Here is a 9,758-nt window from a genome sequence, read left to right as displayed (position 1 = left end):
ACATTTTGCAATTTCTAAAAATAGAAACATAACGAAATTTCTTAAAATAGAAACATTACGCAATTTCTAAAAATAGAACTATTACACAATTTCCATAAATAGAAACATTACGCAATTTCCATAAATAGAAACATTATGCAATTTCCATAAAAAGAAACATAACGCAATTTCCATAAACAGAAACATTACGCAATTTCCATAAATAGAAACATTACGCAATTTCCATAAATAGAAACATTACGCAATTTCCATAAATAGAAACATTACACAATTTCTATAAATAAAAAAAACATTACGCAATTCTATAAATAGAAACACTGTTGTTGTTGTTGTCGATGATGATGATGATGATGATAGATCTGTTCTGTTATAATATGAAGTTGATCCCTTCAATAATAGCAAAGTTACAGTCAATTACCGCCAAAACAATGAAAATTTCAATAATTTGACCTTCAAAGACAATGTCATTAATGAGTGAAAGTCAAGGTCTTTCAGTATATTTTTAACAGTTATCTTTGAAGATTATTATGTTCAAGTTTCAAGACAATCCATTCAAAAATAACAAAGTTACAGCCAATAATAGCCAAAAAATTGAATATTTCAATAATTTGACCTTCAAAGTCAAGGTCACTTATGAGTGAAGGTCAAGGTCTGTTAGGTTATTTTTAAGGGATATCCCTGAAGATAATTATGTTCAAGTTTGAAGACAATCCATTCAAAAATAACAAAGTTACAGCCAATAATAGCCAAGAAAATGAAAATTTCAATAATTTGACCTTCAAAGTCAAGGTCATTTATGAGTGAAGGTCAAGGTCTGGCTGGTTATTTTAAAGGGATATCCTTGAAGATTATTATGTTCAAGTTTGAAGACAATCCATTCAAAAATAACAAAGTTACAGCCAATAACAGCATGAACAAGCAAACATTGGACTTTTAACCTTGAAGGTCAAGGTCATTTATGGATGAAGGTCAAGGTTAGTGTGGTCTACTGAAAAGTCTTGTCCCAAGGGTTGTTGTGGCCAAGTATGAAGATAATACACCAAGAACTAAAAAAGTTATGATCCAGGTACAAGTTTGCGGACGGCAATGGCAACGCCGACCCGACTATAACAATACCTCTACTTTTTTTTTCAAAAAAAAAAAGTCGAGCTAAAAATGCAAACATGTCTTGTGCATGCAATTATACATGTATTTTAAAATCATGGACTCAAATCTTACATATATTTCCATCTTTCTGTAGAGACCATAATTAAGAATAAGATTATGTGTCATGCGTATACGGTGTGGTTTCATGGGATGTCCCTGTCCATATTAATAGTTGCCAATGTCACCTGTAAGAGAAGAGAAGAACTCAAAATAAATAAAGTAGATCTAACTTAAAATTAATTTACTTATACTGGTTGGGGAGATAATTCTGACACTAAATCACATATTTTTTTTTGCAATAATTAATTCAATTAACTTTTTGTACATTTAAAATATTTACCTACAAAAACAAAGTTTCTGTTCAAAGACTTTACATTACACTACAAGAATAATTTATAGATATAGAATCTGGTATGTCTCAAGGTCCCGATTGGGGTATCCAAAACATGGTCTTTTTACCCCACTACAGAAGATAAAGTCAACACTGTAATTTTTATGTAAAAATTCAATAGCAGGAAAGTTAATTAGCACCATTCATTTTTTTTTTTCATTTCATATGTTTGATCTATATTTTGTTGACACTTTGACTGTATTTTCAAAACTGTTTCTTGAGTCAGTGCCAAGTGGTCAGTGAACTAGCTGTGGGTACCGATGGTAGTTTAGTAAAAAGAACATTAAGGGACAGTTTTTGTATACAATAACTTATTGTTATTTGACACACATTAAAAGTTTACTAAATTTAAAATTAGTAACACATTCTGTCCTGCTCCTACATTACTAGGTGGCCATGTGCTTGTTTCTTGAAAAACAAAAATATCTATCAAATGTCTGGTTTATCGCTCCAACCAGTAAACTTTATAAAGTCTCAAGCAAGCTAAAAATGTAAGCATACTTTCCATATGGAATTGCATTGCATCTATGTATGTTTTTATTATGTGTATGCAGTGTCTATTCTAGGATGGGGATGGGGGATTCACCCCTATTTTTTGAGAATCCCCCCCCCCTATTTTTTCAGAGTCAGGGGGGAAATTTTATGTAGTGAAGGAAGGAAAAAAATCAACAAATGTAATAAATTCTCACTTTTAGATAAAAATCCCCCCTATTTTTCAAATCCTAGAAAAGACACTATTTATATATGTATGCAATGATGAGATGTAAATAAAGATACTACTACTAAATCAGTAAATGTTTATCTAAATGGCACTGTTTTAATAGTTACTCAAACAATAACAGATTTATGATAGATCTACTGTATTTCACACACACACATACACACGCGCACACATACAAATAAGAAAATCATTCTAGTGATAATTATTTATTGACCAATTCGCAAAATTTTGGTTTATATCTAGTAAACATTATTAGATTAACATTTATATTTATAATAATTTAACAGCCTTATCACATACAAAATGAGTGTTTTAATTTCATTCAAATTGTTACAATGAGAACAATTATCTTTGTTAACATGGTGCACATATTTCGTATTTCAGTCTTCCATACTTTTCCTTCTTTAGCTCAACTGTGGAGCCGTGGTTCGAGCGTTTTATTATTCAAAATGATTATAAATGCAAATTTTCTATTTAAAATGTTAACAGATTATTATAAAAATGACTAAGGTTATTATTCCAGTATGGTATCCTTCATAATGACACCGTGAAAAATTTATTTCTGAAAACCAATTACCATGTTAAAAGGTACATAAAATTCGGGTTTATGGTATTCCGTAGTTCATTGTTTGCATGCGTTTCAAAAAGTAGGTCAGTGTGATTTCCTCAATAAAAGAGCACTATCACGAAACAATGACATTAAAAGCTTGTCACCATTATTTCTATATGTAAATAAAAAGTATGTACTTAAGCACACTGTGCATTTCTTATAGCTTATATGATACTAAATGAAATAATTAAAACCTGGCAGTGGGCAGACTAACAGGAAATCCCGCCGCGAAAATGCGCGATATGACATTGTACTTATTATTGGAAATTACGCCGGATCGAACAGTGTTTCTTAAAATTATTTATCATGCAACTGCTATGGTAACTGCCCGATAACACTTGCCTGATAATTATTTTTGATATCAGGTCAGTAACCTGATATCAAAAATAAGCCCCGCCCATTTTAACGGACTTTTTTTCAATTGCTTATATTCTCATTTTCATCAGCATGTGAATTCTACAATGTAATCTCATCTCATACCCTTACAAGTCTTGAATCAAGATGCGATATTTATTTATTTATTATTTCGATTTCAGTTACGAATAAATTAGATAGCGAATAGTTTTAGAACCAACTAAATGAAGTGACGTCATAATTTATATTGCAAATGACATCATCGATGTTCACGTCATACTATACATGTAATCATAACAAACAGGCTAGACGATTTTCTTTGAGAACTTGTAAATGTTTACTTTATTCCGCCTGATTATTATTTAATAAGTGAACAAATTGTTTCGTTTAAAAAATAAGACGCATGTTTGTGTAGCTTGTGTTTGATTGCCGATTCAAGACTTTTCTTTGATTGAAATTATCGTGAACTTTTGAATTTGACAATTCAAGACAAAAATTGCTGTAAAGTTTAGTTTATGTGATTCTCAGCGGATTTTTGGATCGATGTTTAAATTAAAGGTAAGAATGTTATCGAATTAGGCCTACATTCTGTTGTATCTTTTATCCGAGTCGAAAGAAAAAATGGCCGCCAATTACAAATTCTAAGTTTCAGGGGCGGAGGAATTTGTTTTCAAGAATTATTTCTTTGAACAAAAATACCCCTTTTTAACGAAATTCGCTATTTAAAAGTAGATTATTTTGTTATTTTGACAGTTATAATGTGTTACATGATAAATAGAAAAACATGCTACTGTCTTTTGATATCAATTTTATCAGGCTCGGCTGATATGGGCAGAAAGGGCTCGGCAAGCCTCGCCCTTTCTAGCCTATATCAACCTCGCCTGATAAAATTGATATCAAAAGAAAGTAGCATGTTATTCTCTATCTATCTATCTATCTCTGAGTACTGCCAACCCCTCTCGCGAGTGTTATAGGCAGGAAATTGTGCGCGTCGGTGTGTTAGTAAAAGGTGTGAGAAAGTAAAAACCTGAAAATGAACATGATCAGGAAATTATCGAAATTTTACACACTTAATTTAAAATAAAGCATAACATACCATCATAATAATAGCAAATTCGCTTTTTGCTGTGCGGTTGTGATGCCATCCTTTCCAAAGTTGTGAACTGTGACGTATTAATAAGTGCCGTCTACAGGGATTTTCCCAAGCTCACTTAGGAAAGAGAACTCTAGCAAACTCTTCACAGTGATTTGATTGGCTGCGGAGTTTTAACTTTTCGGTCTTTTCCGTCAAACCCCGGATGATTCGTAGTATTCAGCAAGCGCAACTTTTCGACCCTTTCCGTCAATTTTCGGAAGTTGACACCCTATTAACATGTAAATTGGCGTGATTAAATTGAACAGGTCTATTACGGAAATTACATCGAATAATTACGTTAATAGACATAATGTTCAATAAGCCACGAAAGAATTATGCATGGAAGTTGTTGGCATACATGTGTGAGATACATGATCCGATATTGCAATATAGGCTATTATTACAGTATAGCATATGATAAAATGTCTAGTACAAAAACTTACAAGAAAAGCATTGATGCAAAGCATCAAAGGGCGTCCAAGCAAGAAATGCAGAAAGTGAAGATGAACTAGTAGACATATGATGTCAAGATATTCTTATATACTTTTTCAATGGTTAATTGGTTTTTACCAGAATGAACGGACGGAAGACATTGTTCATTATGAACTTTGATTGGCATGCTAGAGATTAGAATATTACTTGTTATTTCTTTATGATCGTGATTATTAATAGCAACGGATATAGTGTGTGTGTGTGTTTTTAGTTTTATTTATACTGGGCGCCGGTTTCCCATATGTCCCAGACTAGTCGGCCTCTATTACGATTGCTGGTAACGTAGAGCCTGCAACGGAGGACTTTTTCGCCTGCAACGTCGTCGATGTCGTAGAGCCGCGACGGAGGTCTTTTCAAGCTGTCGATCGTCGTAGACCTTCTCTAGGACCAAATTCTCTCGCTTGTTGAACAAATGACAATAGGAGGAAAGGCACCTCTTCCGGGAGCAGCAGCTCTCTTTAGGGCCACACCCTTCGTCGTTGGTTAGGTCACACCAGCTAAGTGACCTAACTAGATCACCCATTTGGTATGACCTATGCCTTCCGAGCGACGTGCACGCCACGAAGGGAAGTCGGAAGAACGGATATACATGTATACAATCATTTATAATCCATATGTGTAACGCATGATCAACACCACACTTGTGGAATCGTCCCTTATTATGTAATCGCTATTAGCGAAGACCTCCTCTTAAGGTATCTGTTCACACTTAGTAAAAATATGACACTGGTTATATTACCATGTCATGTTGAGCATTATTGTTTATTATACAATAATTGTAATATCTATTTTAATAACAAAAATACAGATTTTATGAATATTGTTTTCCTCTCTTAATTTTTTGTGTTTTTATGTGCTATTTTAATACTGAGTTTTTTACGTTTACTTCTCTTTTTTTATTAAAATTGTAAAATAAATTTTAAGAATTCAATTGTCATATTGACCGACGATTATAAGTCAAAACTTAACTGGAAATAGTCAGTAAATTATGGTTAATCTTTCAATATATAATATTGTTTATTCTTAAACAATGTACATTTGTATTTTTCTTTATCATTTTTTAAATTATCAATCAATTAAATAATTAATAAAATCTAATTTGTAACTTTGAATAATTCCTCGTCATCTTTACTATAAACACGAAAAACAAATTAAATAAAATGTTTCAAAGTTGATAGTGTCATATTAAAACCATAAAAATGTACCTTTTTTCACAATTATTGTACATATTTATTGTTTTTATCTCATATAGATAAAATGAAACATGCTATTGTTGTTGTTGTTGTTGTTCGAATTGTATGTTTATGTATAATAATAATCAATAAATTCGAGAGTTGATCTATGTTTATTAATTATTGTAACCAAACTAAGTGACAAACATTCATTTTGGAAAAAAGCTTATTTATCTGTAAAATATTTGTTCTGTTCTGTAACGATATCAAACATCTACTCCAAAACCGGGAGAGACCGGACAATAAACATATGGTCACTAGTATCCCGGTCAAAATTGACCGGGAGAGACCGGAATTACCGATAGGAGTACATCCCTCTATAAATAGATTTTCGGAATATTTAGGTCATCAACTCATCATTCTATTTTAACATACCATGGTAACCCACTGTGTACTACAAAATGATAAATAAAAAAACCGAAGAGACGAAAAAGGTTATTGCATTTGAAAATGTTTGAGTGTTTGCATTGCGAAATCCTCCAGTTCGCTATTCATTGTACATGTCGCGACATTTCATTTTTAATTAATAATAATCAAGCACCCTCATACCGATCGGAATGATCGGCTTTTATTATAATAACCGACTAAAAGGCTCGAGAAGTTGCTGTCGCCCTTTCACAAAATCTGATTTCGTTCCATAAAGGGGCGCCGCGCTTCGGCGCGGACGCCAATAATTCATCATATAATTGTTCATTCTAAATCACTTAAAACTTTTTTTCAAGCAAATTTTAAAGAATATGATCCATTTCTATTGTTTTATCAAGTTTTTAAAAACTTATGGAAATGTTCCAATTGTTGACCTATCCACTTTGAATTTTAAACAACACAGTTCAATTCCCTTACATAGTCACATGTAAATAAAATATAGAATAAATATATATTGGAATATTAGACTTTTGTGGTGAATTATTGATGTAAATAAAATATAAAATAAATATATATTGGATATTAGACTTTTGTGGTGAATTATTGATAGCTTAATGTTTCTGAACTCAATGTGATAAAAAGATGTGACTATGATAAAATACTTTAGCGAATATTGAAGTTAAATTATAAGATATAGGTGCAAAAGTCCCTAAATAAATACCTTGATTTTTTAAAAGTTTTCCCAGATGTTGACTCCTTGAACGGCAGCAGCAGAATGACTGGGTGCCGCAAAATTTCCCCAAGATGACAGGGGCAGCACTAGTCAAACCATAGGTGGCTCTGCATATGTAGTAGCTGATTTGATTGGTCAGCAAAATTACAACCAATCAAAGTTTCTTATAGTTGCTTAGGACTATCCTTTGATTTATACTATAAATAACTTGTATATGAATCACAAGCGGCTATTATTAGATCTGATTTCAACCTTCATTATGAATCGAATTTCCCGAGAAAGCTATTTTTAACCATTCAATCAAACGTCCTTTACACATAGTCATTAGACGAAGTATCAAAATATCGTTGTCCGTGGAAGTAAAACAAATTAGAAAGCAAAATGTTTGAAGTAATTTGAAACAAACAAACCGGAAATAATAGACCCTTAGATTGTTTTGCCAATTCACATGACGGGTAGATGGACAATGCTGTCTTGAAAATTACCTACTCGATCAGTACTGATTTTTCCAGCAGTTAAAATTAGAAAGCGCATCGCTTTCAAAATTGTGAAGCTCGCCGATGATTGGCTGTTTGAAAGGTCACGAGAAGGTGACAACCTATTGGTGATCGTCAGATCCTAATCCTTAGCTGATTTTAATCAGACTGAACCTTGGACTTTATATGGATTGAAAGTAGTTCTACTACGTGGTCTTAAATGAAAACAAAAACAGAAGGTGTATTTTTTTTTATAATGTAACGATTAATGTATTTTAATTGACATCTTAAAGAAAATAAAGTCTATTTCGGTAAAAATATGATTGAATATAATTACAATCATAATCAATGCTGATGTTCAATTTTAATCATGCAAATCCGGATAAATGTGAAACGTTATAAGGCACACAAACACCAAACCCTGTCGGTGAGAAGCTACAGGTTTATGCCCTTATATATGGGATACTTTCCTATATGTTAATTCTCCACCTATAGTGTTTGCAAATTGAAATGCTCATTATGAGTATTAAGACATTCTACCAACGTTGTTACAAATTTCAATAGGTAGACATTGTGTTCTTTCGGTTTACATCCATAATAATAAATATAAATAATGTGCTGTTTACTATTAACTCGAGTTTCTTATCCAAAGTTTCACTTAAAGGACCGAGAAGATACGGTTCTAAAAGCATCCCAAATGCATCATCTTCAGGAGTTAGCTAAATAGACTTCAGCGAACAGGTTTTATAGTACTGCTAGACTGTTGCACAACGCCAAAATAAAAGAGACATGTAAAGTTATTGAAGCCAGAACTTAGATATCAATCATGAACAGTTTGAAACTAATCAAGCGGAAGTAAAACAAATAAATAAATTATAAAATTTCTTAAAAAAACTAAAATGAAAGTCATGAAATAAGCATCTATGACTCTCTAAATTAATATATGATTAGGTGATACTAAGTAATAATTATACTGATGGTTATTGGGCTATGTCCACGCAGATTTCCTATAATTGAAGCTTATATATATATGCAAATGTACTTGCATTCTTTAAATACGTAATTGGTAAACCAATAAAGCTATCGAGCGTAACACTACTGTTTATGTAACTATTTTAAGAACACTTTTCACACGTTTAAACAATATAATAACAATCGAATGTATACCAGTGACACAGATACATAAATTAGAATATTGGGATTATAGTTGTTAGCAATTTAACTCTCATTACCAGCTTACGATGACCACTCACAAAAGGAATTAACGCCGAACATGAGTGAAATGTTGTTGTTGTTGTTGTTTTGTCAATGGATGGAATGCACACATTTGGATTGATTTTCAAGATCATTTTAACTTTATGTATTGCTCGAGCCACCATGTCGTGATTGCCTATTGACCACCTGCCACATCAATAACACAAAAATCTCAGAGTTAACGCTTAAGTACTGGCAGCTCTTTGATTGCTGCCTGTAGAAGAGGGGTATTGACGATAATGTATCATATACGGGTATATATATATATATATATATATATATACAAAAAATGAAAACAAGTGCCGGAAAAAAGTCACATATAAATAAAACAAAAAACACAGTCCATGACATAAGAGAAACCGGTTGGCAAATAATTAAATAAGTTAACTCATGGACTGTGTTTTTTGTTTTATTTATATATATATATATATATATATATATATATATATATATATATATATATATATATATATATATATATATATCGCCGTGCCAGATATCGCCGAGGTGGTATCACATGCGCTAAAATAGTTTCGACAATTTTAATTATTGAACGAGCATAACAGCAACCACACGCGGCATTATAATTTATTTAAGGCATAAGTGATAGGATTAAGTCACCAGAATTTATTGGGCTACAATTTACTAAAATTGTAACAAGGTGTAAGATAGGAAAATTATTCTTAGCAGAGACAAATTAAAGATACAAAAGACTGAAATGAAGTTGGGATATATTCGGAAAGTTTAATGAACAATTCGATTTGTTTGCATGATACGACCTCCAGCACGAGAACATATATGAATATCATGATACATTAAACGGTGAAAGAAATTACAACATCAAATGG

The 9,758-nt window shown here is 32.0% G+C and overlaps 1 long non-coding RNA gene across 1 annotated transcript; it reads right to left on the bottom strand.

The window, feature by feature from the left end:
* Positions 1-1,218: 1,218 nt before the first annotated feature.
* On the bottom strand, positions 1,219-7,351 carry LOC132731400 (uncharacterized). Its single transcript, XR_009625883.1, has 3 exons — positions 7,169-7,351; positions 4,319-4,586; positions 1,219-1,331 (listed from the first exon to the last, which is right to left on the bottom strand). It is a non-coding gene; the product is annotated as an uncharacterized LOC132731400 (long non-coding RNA).
* Between the last annotated feature and the right edge of the window lie 2,407 nt (positions 7,352-9,758).

Source organism: Ruditapes philippinarum, unplaced genomic scaffold, assembly GCF_026571515.1.
Source record: "Ruditapes philippinarum isolate M1 unplaced genomic scaffold, ASM2657151v2 ctg3856_1_1_1_1, whole genome shotgun sequence".
In the NCBI taxonomy this organism is placed as follows: domain Eukaryota; kingdom Metazoa; phylum Mollusca; class Bivalvia; order Venerida; family Veneridae; genus Ruditapes; species Ruditapes philippinarum.
This window is presented reverse-complemented; position numbering and strand designations above follow the sequence as displayed.